Source organism: Rhagoletis zephyria, unplaced genomic scaffold, assembly GCF_001687245.7.
Source record: "Rhagoletis zephyria isolate East Lansing unplaced genomic scaffold, Rhagoletis_zephyria_1.1 Rzeph_scaffold_03293, whole genome shotgun sequence".
NCBI lineage: Eukaryota > Metazoa > Arthropoda > Insecta > Diptera > Tephritidae > Rhagoletis > Rhagoletis zephyria.
Window position 1 is genome coordinate 27307 of NW_016160376.1, and position 20963 is coordinate 48269.

Below are 20963 nucleotides of genomic sequence, written 5' to 3' on the forward strand. Positions count from 1 at the left end.
CCTTTTTTGGAAGTCGGTTAAAAATCAGACAACTCAAACGAGATTGTACATACATACATATGTGAAAGCTTAATTTTCCGTTGAATTGAATTCCTTCGTACAAATTCTTTAACCGACAATGGACAATGACCACAAAATCGGGCAACTTACGTGCAAACGCAAAAATAATAACAACTACAAAGCCACAACAAAATGTATAATAGCAACCAACAGGAAAGCTTTCACGTACGCCAGGCTGGCAACTCTCAAGTATGTACATATGTATGTATGTGCTGCCATATGTAAAATCCGTTGCTGCGACAGTTTTGTTGTTATTTTTTCAACATTTCTGTGTGCATGCATGCCTTCCATACATCTGATTGTTCAGATATGAGATTTTACTGTAAAACTTCTTCATTTGAACAGCTAAAACCGATAAATTTCGTAAGATATTTTATAAATAATAATACAAAGTCTACTGAGAAAATCATCAAAATCTATGCTGTATAAGCTTTATCTCCTATAGCACTGATTGTTCAGATACCAGTTTTTGCCATATATCTCCTTTATGTAGGAAACTAAACCCAATAAATTGTGTTACCGGTTTACATACCGATCACATAGCAGTGAAAATCACTTAGATTGGTGTCATATAAAGTATATCTTCCATACCTCTGATTGTTTAGATGCGATTTTTTATATAAGTATGTAACTCCTCTATCGATGTATGCAGATGTATTCAAAAGCAGTAATCTGTCAAAGTAAAATTTGCAGATGTTCATGAAAGGTATGAAACCTTCGGCATACCCGAAGACAGCGCTGCTCTTACTTGTTTTTTTTTTAGTTTCACTTTTATTTCCCCATATTTTGATTAAAAAAAAAAATAATGATAAAAATAAAATATTTCACACAAAAAAACACAAATATAATCGATAATCGCATGAGGCTATTTTGCAATTTGGCGAATTTTTTTTATTTATAAGTCTTGCGCAAGGTTTGATTTGCATGGTTCTCGCTGTGGTATAAACTATATTTTTGTCAAAAAAAGAAGAAACAAATTAAAAATAAATTATCAAAACTTTTAAAGAATTAGTGTCCGTAATTATGTGCCCACCACTGTATATACACTCATACAAACAGGGAGTCTCATAAACAATACCTTGTATTGTCTCCTAAGTTTCACACATACCACGTGCTCGATTGCACTTGAATTCTGACGTTGGCTTGCCGCACAAATACAACTCACTGTTTCTTACAAGCATTTCTCGTTGTTTACTTGATTTACACGAATTGCCACACCCAAAGGCGTCATTTGTTGAAATTTTTAGCATTTCTGTAGCTTAATTGTTGTTGAATATTGATTTTAATTGGAATTTAGAGTAAAAGGTATATTTGTCATTGTTAAAATATAAATTGCAAAATTTTTCTTTTATCTGCAATCAGCAATCAACATTCAATTAACCAATTAAAATTCATCCTAAGTCATAAGAGGCATTTTAATATATATTTTAATTTTAATTGAGTTCTGCTACAAAACGCCTCGACAAAGAAAAATATTCTTGATTAAAAGGCATGCAATAAAGTGTAGAATCAGTAATGCACAGCGGACAACGCTAACTGGGGCACATAACGCCAAGCTTAACAGAGTGCATGTATGTACATATGTATGTATGGAGTTATTGCAGGCAAGGTTACTCCTGAACATATCTGGATAAGCCTTTTCCAAATTCTATACGTCTCCAGCAGTAAAAATAGTTTCATAAATAAATTTCGCTCTGTTTCACAACTCTCCCAAAATCAATTCACTTGGGTATTTTTAAAGTTTCCACTTTATTCTTTGTACATTGACTTCTTCATTAAAGCACATTTTGCCACATTGCAATGCACTTAAAATTCATTCAAACCAATTAAAATGACACACATTTATTTGCATTCGAGTAGTTGATGTAGTATCTGCATCCTACTCTTACATGTATATGTACATACATACATACTTACATGCCAATTAGAGTGTGACACAAGCACACTCTTCTTCTTCCTAATCAATTTGTCTTGCCGTACTCGGTGCAAGTCAGCATCGCAGCAAATGCATACGGAAGCCTCAATTCCATCTAATTACGCATCTAATATGACATTATAGTGCAAAGCCGAGCGATAAGAAGACATATCTACATGCAAACATATACAAAAGCATGCATTGCATATTTTTTTTCTGCAAGCATGTTTGTTCGTGTGCATTTATTTGTATGTAACTGCACTCATTACAAATGCACAATGTTTGTTTTGCCCACATTGTCTCTGCTGCGCTGCTCTTTGCTACAGTCGCATTCAATTCAATGTGTTAGCTGAGGTTTACGCCGCATTAACAGCTTCCTGGAAGCAGGATATGAGCACATTAACGGCACAAGCCACACGAAACAACGTAGAATGGTATGCATGCATGTATGTATGTATGTATATATTTACACTCAGAAGGGCACACACCCTTATGTATGTATGTATATATGCAATATAAGAAGGGTACGCAGCCAGAGGCAAAAAAAGATGTGTAGATGGGCTTGTTTATGCTCATACATAGTTTGTAGATATGTGTGTATGTATGTATGAGCGTTTGCTCACTTTCGCCAAAGGACATTCAACCCACAACATTGTTGGCGCATTGAGTTCATGTGAAGCTTCGAACAGTTGAAGCCTGTCTGCGCTGTTGCACAAATCAGTTTGTACGTGAATGTATGTGTGTGAATGGCTGTGTGTGAGCGGTTACACTTGCAATGCCAATTTGCCACTATAATTTGCGCTTGGCTGCAGCAAAAGCTTCAGGCGAAGGCTCGATACAGCAAACCGTATCAGCATATATGTACCTACATTTAAATGTCACTATTGCAACCACTCACATGTACACATGCATGTATGTATGTATGTGTGTGGCTACATAAAAATTTTTAGGCATGCAGGCATGTCCCACAAGTCTGTGTATACATATTCACATATACATATGTATGTACTCCTACCACAGCATAAGCAACGCAAACCACCGCACTTAACCGCCTCAAAGTATGCAATAGTTTTTTCCCTTCTAACTACTTGCCCAATTCACATACGTTAAATGCTTTTACAGACATGAATACATCCAAATACATAGACATATATTTGTTGTTAATAAATATTCTGCCAACCCACCCGTTGGTTGTGGTCCACATTGCTTAAGCCACAATGTCAGCAGCCCAAATTTATTTACCTCAATTTGAAAGCCGTCACTGCATTTGTTGTTTTTGCAGTTAACTTTTTGCAAATGGCAGATTTGATTTTGAATTTTTAATGAATACACCCCCTGCGCCCCAACATTTTGAACATTCTGAAAGTGACAGTCTTGGCAGCTGTTTATCCCCCCCCCCCCCCCCCCNTTCGTTCGTATGCATGTGCTTGCAAATTTATAAATGCTTCCAAGTATACTTACATTCATATACATACATATGTATGTATGCATTTCGAAAAGTTTGCTTGTTCATACATGTTTGAATGTGTGTAAGTTGCAAACTTTTATGCATCTCACACTTCTCAGATTGCTTTGATTTGCACTAAGACAAATAGTTGCATGGAAATTGTAGCAGGAAATTATGTTGGGAAATTATTAAAATGACAATTACGCTTACGTCTTTTTGCTCAAATGTGCACTGGTATACATTAAATACAAATTAAAGTTATTTTCCATATGAATGACAATCGGAAGACTTCATCGCCGGGCAGTCCTGTTCGTCCCAATAAATAAAGGCAAGGTTATCCTCCAACAGCTCACTCATTTGGTTTGCTCCTACTTATGTGAGCAATCATGAGAAAAATCTTAACTTTTTGCGTTCAAGAATAGTCGTCAAATTTGGATTATTTGCTTTTTTGGTAAAACTAATTTTTATTTTTATCGATGATACTAAACCGGATTGCACTTTTATGACTATTTTTAATCTTTTATGGTGCAAAAAATTTATTAAATCGAGCAAAATCGGAAGCTGCCAATATCAATGATGCCGGTTGTAGAACAACAAAATAGCTAGGGTGGATGACCTGTCAGCGCTGCATGGAAAGACAGTATGTCTTTAGACCTGGTAAGCTCACCCTGGGCCAGGTACTCAACATACCCAAAATATGGTAAAAGACCGGCGAAACGAAAAACGAGACTATATTTTTTATTAACTTAACTCTTAGAAGACAGCTTATGATAGACAAAGAAACGATGAAGAATTCGAGTACTAAGACGACTACGAAGACAAATGGGGAGACGAATGGGATAACGGATATGAATATAAACCAAGACTAATAGAAAGACGAATATGAAATCGAAGACGAATACGACGATGAATACCCAGACGTACTTGAAATCAAATACGAATGCCAATACTAAGGCTAAAGCAAATATGAGGAGTAATACAAAATTTCTGAACTATGAAACGAGCACTTCCTTTTTTATAGAGTCTTTTTCTTTTCATAAGCGAATAGTTTTGAATGTTTGCATTAAAAATTAAATCTTTTGAAATTATCTTACAGAGGGAAATTTTATTATTAAGTAAGTACTTTTATTCTATTTTCTAAGGTAGTATATTCTGTGTGTATCAGCTGCACAGCTGTCAATTAATGGAAGCATTTATTGATGGAATCCAATTGAAAATATTTATAAAATTTTCAGTTATATTATTACAGGAAAATTAGCATTTTTTTCATTTCAAAATTACCGGTTTTCTAATTCAGAGATCTGCAATAAACCTTTCCAATGCAACAATGTGCAACTCGTTCACTTCATTCTCTGCCGTACTCTGTCACCATGGCGTAATTATTGCACGATGGAATAAAATTAAGTGCATATTCGTATTCCATATAAATATGTACATATGTGTGTATTTTCATTAAGCATTAACTAATATTTATTTTATATTACCTACTAACTTTTTTCCAAACCACACGTCACGGCAACTTAAATTACATAATTAAATTTATTTTCAAGTGCAACAACAAGCAAGTGCCTGCTAAAAAATGTGAAAAAACTAGCAACATGTATCTATGTACATACATATGTACTACGTATAAACATACATACATATATGTATGTACATTGTTCATGCACCAGTGCCACACGAAACTTTAGCCAGTCAGCGAGTGTGTCAGTCAGAAGCAGAGCTATGGGCACAAAAAAATAATAATAATACTTTGCAGCCCCCATAATAGAGTAACTAATAGTTAAACAAAAAAATCAAATACTACAAAATAAGCGATTTTCTTATATGTACGTATGTATGTATCTTACATCAAAAGCGAAACAGAGGCATAGAATAATGATGAACACACTTCTGACATACACTTGGGTGTGTGTTTTTTGGAGCAGCAATTAAACAGCGTACAGCAAGTTGATTCCAACACAGCAGTTGTGGAGGTTGTAGGCATTTATTACGGTTTATGAAGGCGGTTGTTTATACTCAGTTTTAACAAAAAGTAATGGTAATAGATAGCGGTTTTCAAGTTCAAGTTCAAGCGAATAAAGCAAAGCAGTAAGTCATGGAAATACGTAACAAAAAAAGAAAAATTTAAGACTTTAGCAACTTTTGACGTTTTAATTGATATACGAGTCAAATTGACATCGCTTAACCACATTCGGAAAAAAATATACATTAAATTACCAAACGGAAAAAAGAATTGGAACCTTTAATACAAGTGCAAGACAAGTGGTACAATTGGCTTTTTTTTTATTGGAAGGTATGCATGCACATTTCTTATAGATGCCCGTGAGAACAGGTATCTCAAGGCAGGTGCATCCGATAAGACTGGGATATAATGGACCAGCTATATCTGCTTGCACACATTTGAGAACAACTAAGGTAGATGAATGAATATTTAAAGGTATTCATCAAAAAGAACTCTCCAACCTGCTGTACTTTCTAATAACTACCATACTATGAGTGGAGATTTATAGCGCTACAAGGCAGAAAATGTTGGTCAAGTACATTCGAAAAGGGTGAAATGGTTGGGATCCAGTAGACTATCCAAAGTTATACAGAGCGAACAGCGTTAAGTAATTTTTTAATAAAAATCATGGAAAGAATTACAGAACGAACGCTAAAACCGGGCGCCTAAATGCATGCCATGCACTGTTGCATACGCAAAAATTTTCTTTATGTAGTTTATGAAATCTTTGCATATGAACTTCTCAACTGCCATTTAATTAGAATTTCTTAAGTTATAACTTGGTGGCACTTCAAAGTAAGCTCGGCCTAGTACGATTCATCTTCTGGACAATACTTCCGGAGCTATTTGTGGACTCTGCATGGCTTACAACCCTGCAGAAGTGGTACTAGTTTATTACCATTGGCCACATACATGCAAACGTACTGGTTCTCCCCTCTCATTGAGTTATTCAGATAGGTATACCTATTACAGAACATTTTCTAACATAAAACACTTTGCAAAACATATGTTTACCTTCAAGGAAAATTCATAGAGGACATAGAGGTGGCAGTCGGCTGCTTCCTGAAATTAGAGGCAGTTTTCGATAACACTCCCTTGGTCTATTATTACTAAATCCATAACCACTCTAAAACAGGAATGAGTCAGTATTAGTCATGGGTCATTAAACGCCAAGAACTATCCATGCCCTTGAAAGTCGGTGACCAACAATCACGTCCACATAATTGCTAGCACCTTTCCATACTCATTACAGGAACCAGATTTGCCGCTTTAGAGCACCGGACGCAGTGCAGATATAGGCAATGGCTGATATTCTCGGAAGAAAATAAGAAACACAGGAATTCATAGGGTCAGGGTCCTTCATCGGTCTGGCATGAATCTCCGTGAAATTAAATTATTACATATGTACATATATTCATTCCGGATATCACCAAAGGGAATAAAGCATTCCTTCTCTTTACCTGCCATAAGGTACTAATTATTACAGGCCTTCTTACCACATCGACCATTTAAACGTAAGGAAGCAATTTTCAAACTGTTCTGTTCAGCGAAGTTTATGTTACAAATAACGGAACACAGCAGAGCGCATTATACGCCTATGTGAAGCCTTTATTAAGCGCAGACTTTGCCACCTTATACCACCGTACCTATGTATTTACCTATAAGCAGATGACCTAAATTTTATTCAACGAAGGGACTTCGCAAGACTCTCGAAGTAGTATACTACGATCTAATCAAGTCGGTGGTCAAGTAGGTCGCCAGTATTAGAAGTCCAAAAATATTTTGAGTACTTTAATTATTAATTTTTTAAATCATTACTTAGGTCGAATGCAGTCGGTTTTGCATCTAGCGCAATTTAGCTAACGCTAGGGTATTCCAGAATCGAAAGTTTTTATGCAGAACAGGAGTGAAAAAAGAATGCACAAACTATAACTTGGCTAAAGAAAGGCTACTTCAAAAACAAAAGTGTAAAGGTCTTTAAGGTGTCCAATACTAGAAATCACCAACCACCCAGTCGGAAAAATGCTTGCAAGACTGTCTTCAATAAGAATTTCTCTTTGGAAGCTATATATGTATATTTAATATACATTTTCCTGAATAAAAAGACCTTGAAACTCTGGCCTTTCCATACAAAATAAATAGTCTTAAAGAATCGAACAAGGAAGGCCAATCGCTTCAAAATATTCGAAAAAAAGTCTGGCAGAAGGGCACTTTTTTCTAATTTTTCCGCCTGGAAGTGTTCAAAATCAAAAAATTTTCAATCGCTCTTAAATTAAACAGCTAATCAATAAATCGAGGAAGAATAGGAGAATTTTAGGCTGGGAAATCATCAGCGAAAATTTTCGCAATTACAATGCAACAATGAAGTAGCACAAAGAATATAAAACAATAAAAATTGCTTAAAGAAAAGCTTAACAGCTGAATAGCAACAATGTATGCAACAATTGGAGACGATCAACACCGAGATGGAGAGCCAACGACAAATGGTAAAGTCACCTTTTGACCCACTTTCGTTGATGTGCTTAATGTGCATAATGATCTCTTCAACTGTCTGTCCCACTGCCTGATTTCCGAATGATAGCTGCTGTCATGTAGCGACAACAAATCGAACAGCAGCACAGTTGCCACAAATATCGCATACCGCCAATACATATAAATAAATAAACACAAGTAAATACATACATATGTATGTACGTAGATATGCACATCAGATGATCAGTAACTAGACGCGCATAACTTTTCCACGACATAAAAAAAGCGAAACCACAAATAAATGAGAAATCGTTACAAAGCGCCAAACAGAAAAGAATATGGGAAATGACACACAGATATGTAGGAAATCAACGTGCCGTGCCATCAGCATAAGCCGCGACAAGCCGCGTCAAATCAATCGCATAAACATCACATCACTGCCTCATTTGACTTGATCACTTGCCGTTGGCGGCAGTGCGGCAGCAGCGGAAGTGTCAGCGACTCACCAAATCGAATGGAAGATAAATGGCTGGTGAAAAAGAGATTTCGAAAAATTACGCTAATGCGATAAAAGCAACAGCAAAAAAAAGTGCGCAATAAATGCAGTTGCAAGTACAGACCTCATCAAAGCCGTGACAGCATTGGGAAATCTTATAATCACCGCAAGGCAGCTGTTGCACTCGACTGCCAGGAAAACATGTGGTCGGTCGGTCGCAACTCTTGCAGTATTTGTGTGCCAAATGTGAAAATGTGAAAATGAAGATGCCAACACGTACAGAGCCAGAGAACACCGAAAAGGGGGCAAGCGATCCCCACTCATAATATGCAGTTAGTTGGGCGAAGAAATGTTAAGTGCCGCAGTCAATTTGCCACGCTGTGTCATTCATCGCACAGCTCTCTCTCGGCGCCTGTGTATGCACTTGCCACAAATTGTTGCCACGCTTGCACTTTGCCGCGCGAATGCACTAAATTTTTCGGAAATGTGCATTTTCATTCGAAATTGTTTGGTGAGAAAAATTTACGGGCTGCTTTGTTGCTAGCGAAAAATTGTCGGCGCAATTCATTCTCACCGCTAAGACCACCACCCACCGCCTATTATGGGTATTAGGAGGAAGAGTGATTGCTTTTTTATTGCGTGAAAATGTTGATGGCATGTTGTGGCATTAGGAATGCTTAAATTGTAAGGCAGCAGGAAAATTTGTACTGTACTTAATGTGTAATAAGTGGTAACGAATGCGAACAACTAACAATTTACAGATGGTAAAAGTGATGAGCACGAAAAGATAGATATACATACATGTACACATACATACGTGTGAGTGAGGACCGTAGGTATCTATTGGGTTTTGGTTTTTCGCCATAGCCATGAACAGTTCTGAAGTGTTTGGCAATGTTACGGCTATGGCACCTCTAATCTGGCCTTTTTACCGAATTATTACTGAAACCGAGAGAGTGTTTACTTGTTTATCAGATTTAACCAATTACTTGCTTTAGAACAATGCGCTCGCAATAATCACTTGCACAAATAAGATTTACATTAAAATAACAGCTTTATATTTATAGATATTGGGAATTTGCAAATGTTGTAATCTATAAATTAATCGTGCAATACTTAAGTATTTATATGTACAGTTGTACAGTTCATGTACATATGTACATTAGGGTGATCAAAAAATGCATGTGAAAAAGTAAAGTCGGAGTTAATTTTTTTTTTTTTATCAAAAAACATTTAGAGGTCGCTCAAATCGCTCAAAGTTTTCCATGTATTTTATATGAAAAAATAACAAATTTTCCTAGAAATGATATAGAATGAACTTGAACATCAATATTTTTCGATTGAAAAGCCCTGTTTCTATTAAGGAGATTCCCAATAATAACATCCAATTGCTTACTTGACCATTTTTTAATTGGAACTATATTTTCTAGGTTACGTTAAAAACCCCTAAAAAATACAATTTGGGGACCAATAAAAAATCGTTATTAAAAATTATTAAGCAAGTAATTGCGTATTATTATTGGAAGTCTGCTGAAAGAACCAGAGTTTTCTGATCGAAAAATAATGGTTTTCAAGTATTCTATACCATTTGTACGAGGGGTTTTTTTCAGGGCTTATTTATTTACATATCGAGCCCTAACCGCCAAAAAAAATTTGTATGCGAAATTTTTTTGAAAATTTCCTTTTTGATGAAGAAATGCACCTAGATGCTCTAGGGGCACTTCTGCATCCAAAAGAAAATTTAAAAAATTGCCAAGTTAATTAAGTAGGGAAATTTATTAACACGGTTGTTTTCAGTAACAAAAAAATGATAATTTAGTTACATTTATTAACTGATTTTTTTTTTTTTAATTATTATTTTTATTTTTGTAGAAAACCCACAGTAAAAATATTTCAAAATAAATCGTTACTAGACTAGAAAGATACCAACAAAATATTGAACATTTTTCTTTAACGGGCTACGCGAGCAAATGGATTTTTTTAGCCCTTTGCTCCAGCTAAAGTCCTTTGCACCTTAGCTCCGCTCCGCTACGAAGCCCTGGTTCTTTTTCATGTAAAATACATGGAAAATTTTGAGCGCTTTGAGCGACCTCTAAATATTTTTTATTTCAAAATAAAAAATTGGGGTATTTTTTCGACTTTAATTTTTTTATGGACAACCCTCATGTGCATACAATGTATATAGTTTATGCATTTTGTGTTCGTTAGATGCCAAATTTAATATGCACATGTAATCTGCAGTGGGCGCACAAATACATTAAATTACACTTGTAATACCCGTATCATAAAGGTCAAATCAAATAAATGACCACAATAGCCTGCAAATATGCACTGAATTTTAAAATGTGCATAACAGTGCAAATACATAATGTAGAGTGTATGTACACAAAGCTCGAGCAACAACAAAATCAATTACAAATAAATATAGAGTGCAAATGTGTAATAAATTGAAATGCATTTATCAGCACAGATTTGTTTTGTTGATTGGTTTCCAATTTACACATGACACGTGCATGTACATATGTATGTACTGAGAGTATGACATATACATACATATACTACATACATGCACCTCAACCAGAATGCATCAGGAGTAATTGCATTGCCTTCATAGAAATGCGCTAGGGAGCTTAAATAGTTCTGGACTCCACCATGGTATGCCATATTTTAATATAAGCGTTTATTGCGAGTAGAATAGCCGAATTACGAGCAATGATTACAAAGCATTGTAATGCCTTTAAAATTTGTGTCATCCGACATTTCGGACACCAATTATTAAAAAAATGATTCGCATATCTTATCTTCAAAAAAATAAAAAATAAAAAAATCGTCAACTCCACGCTGCATAGGTATTTAAATATTCATACACCTTTCATAAAACGGCAGGTTCGTCGAGGTTAACGGATATTACAACATTAATTCGCTCTGAAAATGTACATAATTTCCATGTTTTTAATTAATTTCATAATAAACCAGCCTATATTTACATATGTGCCGATGAGTGCTTTTTGCAAATGGGAAAACTCTACACCACACCTACATACATACATACATTCATAGCGGTTCATTATTTTGGAAGCGTGCATTTGTTAGTTTGGTATTTTTCGCCATGCAACTAAATACAAACAAACTTCAACTTGTCACGTGTTTAGCAAATTTCGTGCTCTAATTATTTCGAATTGGTTGTGTGCGCTGTAGTTGGTTAACACTTTTCAAAAGTTTACACATGTAAGTAACACACACTATTTACATACATATGTAGATATGTACATGCAAATGTATATTGATTTGCCACATTTGTTGCACATTTGCAGGCCATTAGCCNGCTGAAATCGCTGTTGCTCTGCTAATTAACATTTCAAACTTTGTTTCATTTATTTTATTATGCAATGAAATTTGATTAGAATATTAATAAACATGACTTTTATTTTAATTATAACTTTATAATTTATTGGCAACAATAAAAGTTTTGTTTTATTGAACTTATAATTTAAAAATTCAATATCATAATGAATCACCCTTGCCACACAAGTCGTATTATGGACTGAGTAGACAACTGAGAAATAAAGTTCTCTCTCCTCGTACAAAGATCACACTCTATGAGTTACTCAACATGCCCGTGCTGGTATATGGCGCAGGCATGGCCAATGGTAACACCTGACGATATGGCCCTTGGAGCAATGACAGCCAACTATCTAGCTCTATAAGGATAAGGTAAACAGCTGATGGCAGCAGAGGAAGAAGAAGGCCTCGTCTGCATTGGAAAGACCAAGCGAAGAAGGAGTTGACTTCGCTTGGCATTCTCGATTGGCGTCAGTTGGAACAGAAGCGAAACGGCTAACATGGCATAGCATGAATTACTTTGGAAATTTAACAAAGTTAGAAAAAAAAGCGATACGATCTTTGGGCTCTAATTTCAAACTCCAATGAAACGAGAAAGCTCGAGAAGAAGAGTTGGGATTACGGGAGTGGTTGAACACGATTAAGATTAATTTTAAGATTTCGATTTAGATTCAGATAGAGGTTAGGCCAAGGTTGAGATTGGGCTCGGGATTCAGATAGATATTAAGTTAGCGTGAAGATTAAGATTAAGTTAAGGTTAAGATTAAGTTAAGGTTAAGATTAAGTTAAGGTTAAGATTAAGTTTAGATTAAGGTTAATATTAAGATCAAGGCTAAACCTAAGATTAAGACTATGATTAAGTTTAGATTACGATTAGTATTAAGATTAAGACTAAGATTAAAATAGCAGAAAACTACTCATACATTAAATATCGTGAAAAAAACGGGTAGTACGAAAACGAAGTTTCACTGTAGTCATGGGAAGGATATTCTTTAAAAACAGGAAAAATTTTCTGCGATATTTGCATCAAGTTTTGTAGAGACTGGTTAATCATAAATTTATAAAATTGTGTACGAACTCATTAAGAATAATCGCTTTCAGAACTTTTCATAGTATTCTGATAAAAAGGATTTATTCTTTTCTCCGAATAATTTAGTTTCGATTCATTTTTTGGTATTATTAAACTTTAATTTTCATCAGCCGCATAGCAGAGAAGGGCAGTTATGAAATACATATGGGTTTCTTTGGTTGACAAAAAAAATTTGGTGCGCTTAGAACACATAAAGGACAATAGAAGACGAGAAAATGAAGACCAGCATGAACAATATCAATAGCACTGTTTTCAAAAATTTTGTGGTAATCGCGTAAGAAAAAAAAAATGAAAAAAAATGAGCTGTTCGTCAATATCTCATGAAAAAATCATCCAATCAATATAAGCGACCTACAGACCTCTTTTTTAATAAAATATAACTTTACCGATTTCAATGCAAATTACTAGTGTTGCTAGCGAACAAAATCGAAAAAATTTCAGCTTCAATCATTTTTTAAAATTGATTACTTTTAAGTAAATGAAAATCCGATGAGAAATGTAGATGTTATGGAGCACAATCTGCACAAGTTATATATTTTTGCAAAAGGCACATCAGTACCTTTCGAACTGTAGGTCGTTTCATGAGATATTGACGAATAATTGAAAAAAGTTCTAAAAACACGTTTTCCAAATAAAGTTTAATCCTTAATAAAAATGAAGCATACTCTAAATACGTGTAAATCCGATTTTAAAATTTTTTGAAAATTAAAAAAAAAGAATTCAACAATTTTTTTTTGTTGACGGTGCTGCGCATTTCATATAAAAATTTTGTCAAACATTACTTTTTATGGAAGAAAATCAAAGAAAGGTATGTAGGTAAATTTTTTGAAAAATTGTCCAGCATTTTCAAAATATATTATATTATAATAAAAAGTAGCATTTACATATGAAAATACATATCGTGTAAGAAAGCTTTCAGGGATGGACGATGTCAAGGAAATATTCCTTGCTTGCAATCAATCATCTAAACTCAATCAGACCGCACACAATCCACAAATTCTTGTACATATTCGCTTGTTTACCAGCTCATTCTGCATCAGGGTTTGCACTCATATCGGTTTTAATGCATATGTATATATCTACATATCGATGGCTGTGTGGAAGATCGGCCTATCTCGGCAGCCAGTTCGAAAACGCCCTACTTCAGAATTTGATTGAAAAGCGCTCTATCTCGGAATTTTGGTATCTCAGCTGCTGATTAAAAAATGCCCTATCTAAGCTTATTTTCAATGTATTTTCGTTTGAGATAGGGCGTTTTTGAACCTAAACCCCCTTGTCAATAAAATTTTGAAATAGGGCGTGCTTCAAAAAAAAATCTGAAGTAGGACGTTGTTGAAAAATTTTCTGAGATAAGGCGTTTTCGAACTGGCTGCGAGATAGGTCGATCTTCCCCACTCAGCCATCGATATGTATGTACCTCCAAACATTTTATGTATGAAAGAGCATTTATATAAAATGCCAAAATGCCAACATGAGCTTGTTAACACAAAATATTTCGGCCGTCAAAATCAATCAATTGCAAAGCCAAAATTCCACTACAAATTTGGCAAAAGAGCTAGAGACTTTCCATTTTAGATGGCTGTTGATGTTGCTGAGGCGGCTGAGCTGCTGCATCTGGCTGCAGCATGTTGTGGTAAGTAAAGAGTAGGGCAGCGGGCGGATGGCTGGAGGTGGTTGGCGGTAGGACGTTTATTGCGGTTGTTATAACAAATGCAAATTTGCCTGCGGGTAGAATCAGTGAAAGTTTCCGCTGCAACGCGCGCACATATGTTTGCGCTCATACATATATATGTATGTATGTATGTATATATGTACATATGTATGAACATTTGATATCGAAACAGCCTACAAACGGACGCAATATTGAATGTAGCAAGCGATTGCACGATTTTTTGGGAAATTCGAATATTTATTTGTGTAACGATGCGAGTGATGCATCGTAAATTGAATTGAGCGCAAAAAATATAGGCAACAAATCAATCAGCAATCAAAACTAAACCGAATGCGTACCTACATACATACATAACAACAGGCGGTTGTGGTACATGCGACGAAGAATAAAAGAAAACACACAAAGATAGTATATGCGATGGGTATATGTGCATATGTATATCGGTATATATGTAGGTATTTGTGCATGTGACCACCCAGTACGGAAAGAAGATCTGACTTTCTTCCTTGGCACGAACTGTTCACTGTAAAACACACAGCGATGTCCTAGGGAGCAATCAATTATCCGACTCTGCATTTGATTTCAACTAGTTTAAAATGCATTTGGCTTAAAGCACTTCAAAGTCCGTATGTTTCCTTTGCAGATGTCTTTTCAACCAATTTAAAATTACTTGGTATTAAATGCTGAAATAGCTAATTGTCCAAACTTAGATGATTTTTCAACTAATATTGAATTATCAAAAATTTAAGCATTTGGTTTCTCTCAAGGAGGCTGCTTCATCAATTTGAAGTTAGTTGCTAAATAATCAGAAATTAATTACTTTTTCTGAGGTAATTGGTTGAGCTATGCCGTACTGGACATAATGTATACATACATATGTATACATATTTATATCCATTGCCACATTAATTCATTTTTCACGTCACTGATTTCAAGCTAAAAAAAAAAAAAAATATATGTACGCAGGGACAATAAAAAGTAAAAAAAAAAAAAAATTTGTAGTGACTGATTCGCTAAGGTTCTTTCTTATACTTTCTTGCCGATACATATGCATGTATGGAAATGTTTTGCATAAGTGAATGTAAGGTATGTATGTACGTGCATCACTTTATGACTACATACACTGTGCAATGACCATTCATCGATACAGACAAACATAACAACCGGAACAACAAACAGTTGGAGCAGCCGAACATCAATAATACCACTTTCAATAATAAACAATAGTGGCACATGAATAAATATTGTAAAACAAACTGCATCTGGAGGATTTTCTTCAATTGAACGTAGAAGAAGAATGGAGCAATTTTCCACCGGATTTCTAAAAAAAAATTTCGAGATTGCATTGGAATCGAAACATTTCTTTGGCAAAAGTTTAATGATTTAATTTACTGATATTAGGGTGGTACTTTAGGGTGGTAGGAACCAAGATCTGATGCGTAAGTACTAGAACGGGATACTTGAGGCAAATAAAATTTCGCACAAAAATCTTGTCTTTCCTAGGCAAGAACACCGATATATCATCCTTTAAAATCCGATTATAAATGCCGAAGATATGAAAAAACATGTAAAATTACCAAAAAAGACAGAGAGGTGTCGGCGAATTTTTGTTTTCTGGTACAACCTAGTATACATACGCACATATGTACGTATGTTAATTCTTCAACCTTTTCTCTGATTCAATGTAACGACCTATTCCAGATTTTTTATTGAAGGTAATTTCAGACCTCTACTCCCAGTTGCATACAAATTTAAAATAAAATTTCTCCTCCAAGTAGCTGCTTAATTACAAATGCATAGATTTAAATACGAATACATTTCAGCGTTTATGTATGTACAGTGCCTCAAGTGTTCACGTGTTGACTTTTTTTTTTTAAACATTTACAAAATTCTTCAAGATACATTTTTATTTTGTTATTTTTCTATAAAAAATATTGTCCAAATTTTAGCCAACACCATGTAAATACAATTTTCAAACTTTGTAAAAAAATTTAGAAAATTCAACTAATTTTCATCAAAATTTCGAGCTTTTAAATCTTAATCTGTATAGTACAACATTTCTGCGTATGCAGTTTTAAAGTCTATACAATTTTGGTGCAAGCTTCAAGCGGCCAAAAAATCGCATTTAAAAATTGGGTTGCTCACAGATTTTTGCACTTTTTTCATATCAAAAAATCAAGGCCAGTTTTTGTAAATTGTAAAAAACCCGCAGAAGAAGTCACGAAAAAGTAAAAGACTAAAATGGTATGGGCTATTAAACTGCATACAATTCAGAATATAAAGCTTAAAATATTAATGCTAATTGGTTGAATTTTCATAAATGTTTTGTAAAGTTTGAAACTTTGATTTATAAATAAAAAAAATTATTAACTAAAAAAACATTGCGAATATTTAAAAAAAAAAAAAATTACACGTGAACACTTGCTTGAGTCACTGTACACATGTATGTATGTATAAATGTCTACCACATAAGTCGACATCTGGGCGTTGAAAAATTAATGCTCAACTGAAACTTGTCAGCACAAAATGAAAGTTCTCCAACAAATGGAAGAAATGTAAAAGAAAGAAAATATGAACGACAACTTTGTCGTCAATAACTTTTACTATCTATCAACAGCAAATGCCAACGAGTTGAACACTGACAAACAGCGCCGATTTGTTGTTGCGCTGTCCACCACGCAAGTAGGCTGTCAGACAAAACTGAATTTCGTATGCAATGTGAGTGGCGTGCAACATACTCGTTAGTCATTAGTCGTGAGAAATGTTAGCTTTATTTGGGGACCTCATTTGTTACATGGAAATACATACATCTATGTATGTTTGTATGTGCATAAATTTTTGTAAGTACACGCAAAAAACGTGCCCCACGCGTCATCCATACGAATTTGGGTATTTTTTTTTTTTTGTGTTGATGGCATGTCTGTTTGCGATCTGTTGGTCATTGAAATTTTTTACACTTAATTGTAATTACCATAAATTCGTTTGACTGCATTGAATATTTAACAACACACGAAAACAAGCGGGCGTGGTGAGCTGGTAAGAAGGTGGTGGTGCATATGCATTTAATATGTAAAGCTAAATGCGCCAACAACAAATTGGAAGGCGAACTGCTTATTTTGAATAAGTTGGCATTTTTATTGAGCTTTTTATGCTTTTTGGGTGAAATTTTCTTTGTTCACTTCAACTTTTGGTTGATGGATAAGCGTAGCAGAAAGCGAGTGCCTGTTGATATTTACATACATCGCCGCGGCGATATTTATTCTTAATTTATTTTATGTACTACGTACAACATATGTTCATATACACTCACGGCCAAAAGTATTGGCACAGAGAATTTTTCACAATAGTATGTATATGCAACAATTTATTACAATTTTTTCTTCTCATTTTTAACTATGCAGTATGGTTAATGCTACAACAAAAAACGTAAATTCAATAAATTCAGGGAAATTCAATAAATTTCATACAGATCTTCAACTTTTTAATCAGATTGCCAAATTGCCAAAAATCTACGGCGACTTCAAACTTGCACTTTATTTATTTACCAAAATTTAATGGGAGAGAAAACTGCATACTCAAAAATTTCTATTATCTTATTGAAATATTAAATTTTCCTGGGTTTCGCACAAAGTTTAATAATTATATTTTTAAGTTTTTTGTTGCAAAAAAAGTTGCAAACAAAAATAAAATAAATATTGAAGAAACAAATACAATTAAGTTCCCAAAACCGATACATGAAAATATACTTACGGGTACTTAATGGGGTTTAAATATTATCCTCCCCCTGCAACTCAAATCCGTTCGAGTTGCAGTGACATCTTTTTCGATTTAATTGTAAATAAGCTGTGTACACTTACTTTTAAATGTAATGAATCAACAATGCCTTATTGATATGGACAGGATAATCTGCAAGCAAAATAATGATTTTTTAGAAAACTTAAAAGTCGTCGTTGTGATAGGCAGATATTTTTGAAAATTAAATAAGTATTCTTAGCATATATTTGTTTATTAATATTACTGATTATGTTATCCGGATATTTGCTGATATATGTGTTTATCGATATCGCTATCGTTATAACTAAAAACGTCTAGGTCTTTATCATTTTATTATCGGTCGGCCAGTTGCCTACGCGCTGTGCTAAGTTCGCCTTATAAACTGTTGTTGTCAATGTCAGATTTAGTCCTGAAATCGTACTCACCCTCTACCAAATATTTATATACAAATCGACGGAGCAAGATTAAAATCTTGGATGAGGAATTGCTGCATGCTCACAAGGTTTGTCCCTAAAGCTCTGCATGCAACTGTCCAACCATTGTAGCGTATTTCAAACTACTTTTGCTATGAAGCTACATATCAATAGAGGAGGCTGTCCAGTTGCTGAACAATTCAAATCTGGTTTTGCTATAATTTCGTATAAGCAAACCGTCATTAAAAGTTTAACTAATAGCCCCAAAAACGTCATCAAAAATCTAAGTAGAATTTAGAAATATGTATGTTCCCTACTTGACCTTCAACTGACCCTTGAACCTGGCGTGATGGAGGCTAACGGACCTCGGGTTCACATTCCACGTGTCGAATAACAAAGGGATATATAGGATTGGTTATGTATTAGGGATCTACTTCTAAGGCATCGAACTACCAGCACAGCGTTTTATACTTCGATGTTTAAATAATTTTAATAGCATTTCTGGAAATTTGTAAAATTGTCTATAAAAGGGCTTCACACACTTTAGCTTTAAATTCGAGAGAAATGCCATTACTGCAAATTTCGCTGTAAAAGTTTAAATCAGCACGAATTAAACATCAAACGAGCAAATGCTGAGTGCATTTGAAAATTCCCCACACATTTCACAAGCGCATTTGTTATTTTGCCTTTGCCACACCTTTCACAAAGTTATAGTCCACTACAGTTCTGCAGTTTTAATCGGGGTATTTGCAGCAAAAATACAAACTCAAAAAAATAAAAATAAGTTGCGGTCAATTACCAAAACGTGTTTTATGAACAAATCATAGGGTACTCATTACATTCAGAAACAAAAGTAGTGAATGAAGGAAAGCATTTTCTTTTCTCTCTTTTTTTCGTTTGTTAGTGCAATAAAAATTGTGCCCCACTTCGGCGACCCAGCAAGCGAATGCCACACAAGGCGTCATCAAATACACTGCCTGCCAGCTAACCATTGCCACTGCCATTGAGGCAGGCCCCACCCGATCAACCGAAGCGCACTTGGGCACCCCCCCCACCAGCCGCCACCATTCGATGCTTCATTCATAGCGCTAATGCACATTCAGGCGTAACGAAAGCAAAAATAATAACAAAATTTTGAGTAAATCGGTTTTGTTGTATTATGTATTTTGTGGCGACGGACGCGACGACGTTGCAACTCATTTCAAGAGGAGAGCTATCTATGGCCGATTTTCATTGTCGATCGACCTAACTTGTTTTTGTTGCTTTCACTATCCATTGTGCTGTTCGTGATTTTCAATGATTACACTTTGTGTGTGTTGTGTTTTGTTGTTTTTTACATCTTTTTCAATTGCTGCCTTTAATTCAAGTGGTCAAGTGGTTTCAGCGTGTTGCACCTGCGCCGCGATGGCGAGCGTTTGTGATTAATTGTTGCTATTTGAAAGCAAATAATGCCCAAAAATTATTGCTTTGGTTGTTTTTTTTTGTTATTATTGTTGGCTTATTTAATGATTTTGGCGTTATTTATATTGTAGCTGATTGCATAGGCATTGCCTTGATCCATTGGAGTTCGCCTTGATTGCAATTAATTTTTGTAATTATCCAATATGTACTCGGAAGCTTTCAAACCATTATTTGCCTCGCAAAATTAGATTGAGTTTTTACGACTCCCAGCAAGTTCTAGATTTGGACTTAAAATTATTTTTTATACTGTATAAACCTTCATTAAAAATTTATCATTGATATATGATTATTGAATAGTTCCAACTAGACGGAACTTGGCGCAACCTGACGGTTATAAGAAATACCGAGTGTAGCTAAGACGCTCTCCTATGCTCTGGCCTACGTAGAGACCTTCATCTTGCACTGCTACGAGTACCACCAGCGGATAAGGAAGGCATTGAATACTTTCAAGTCTGAAGCATTTGTACCCAATAATTCGTAAAAAATCTGACTGCATCTGCCCTTTGCTTCTCTTAACGAAAAACTTCTGCACAAGTTTCCTTTAAAAAAAAAAGGAGTGGAATGAGGCTGCTTTTAATGAACGCTTCATATTATCTATTTTTACGGACGGCTCAAAAATGGATTGCGGTGTAGTGGTGGGGGAATTTTTTGCGTTGACCATCAAATCGAAATAAGTTTAGTCTCGAAGCTAGCAGGGACCAGCATTGTTGTTTTCTCGTATAGCCAGGCACTTGGCTCTATAAGCATCTCCTCCGGCATACTAAAACAATGAAGAGACTTGTAACTCTAGCTGATTGGCATGTCGTTGCACTGATC

The 20963-nt window shown here is 35.0% G+C and overlaps 1 long non-coding RNA gene across 1 annotated transcript in view; it reads right to left on the minus strand.

Moving 5' to 3' along the window:
* LOC108368744 (uncharacterized) overlaps window positions 1-20963 on the minus strand; it is a 36862-nt gene that overhangs the window by 7566 nt on the left and 8333 nt on the right. The window contains exon 2 of the long non-coding RNA XR_001848416.1: window positions 18357-18405. This is a non-coding gene — a long non-coding RNA (uncharacterized LOC108368744). The remainder of the gene's footprint in view (window positions 1-18356; window positions 18406-20963) is intronic.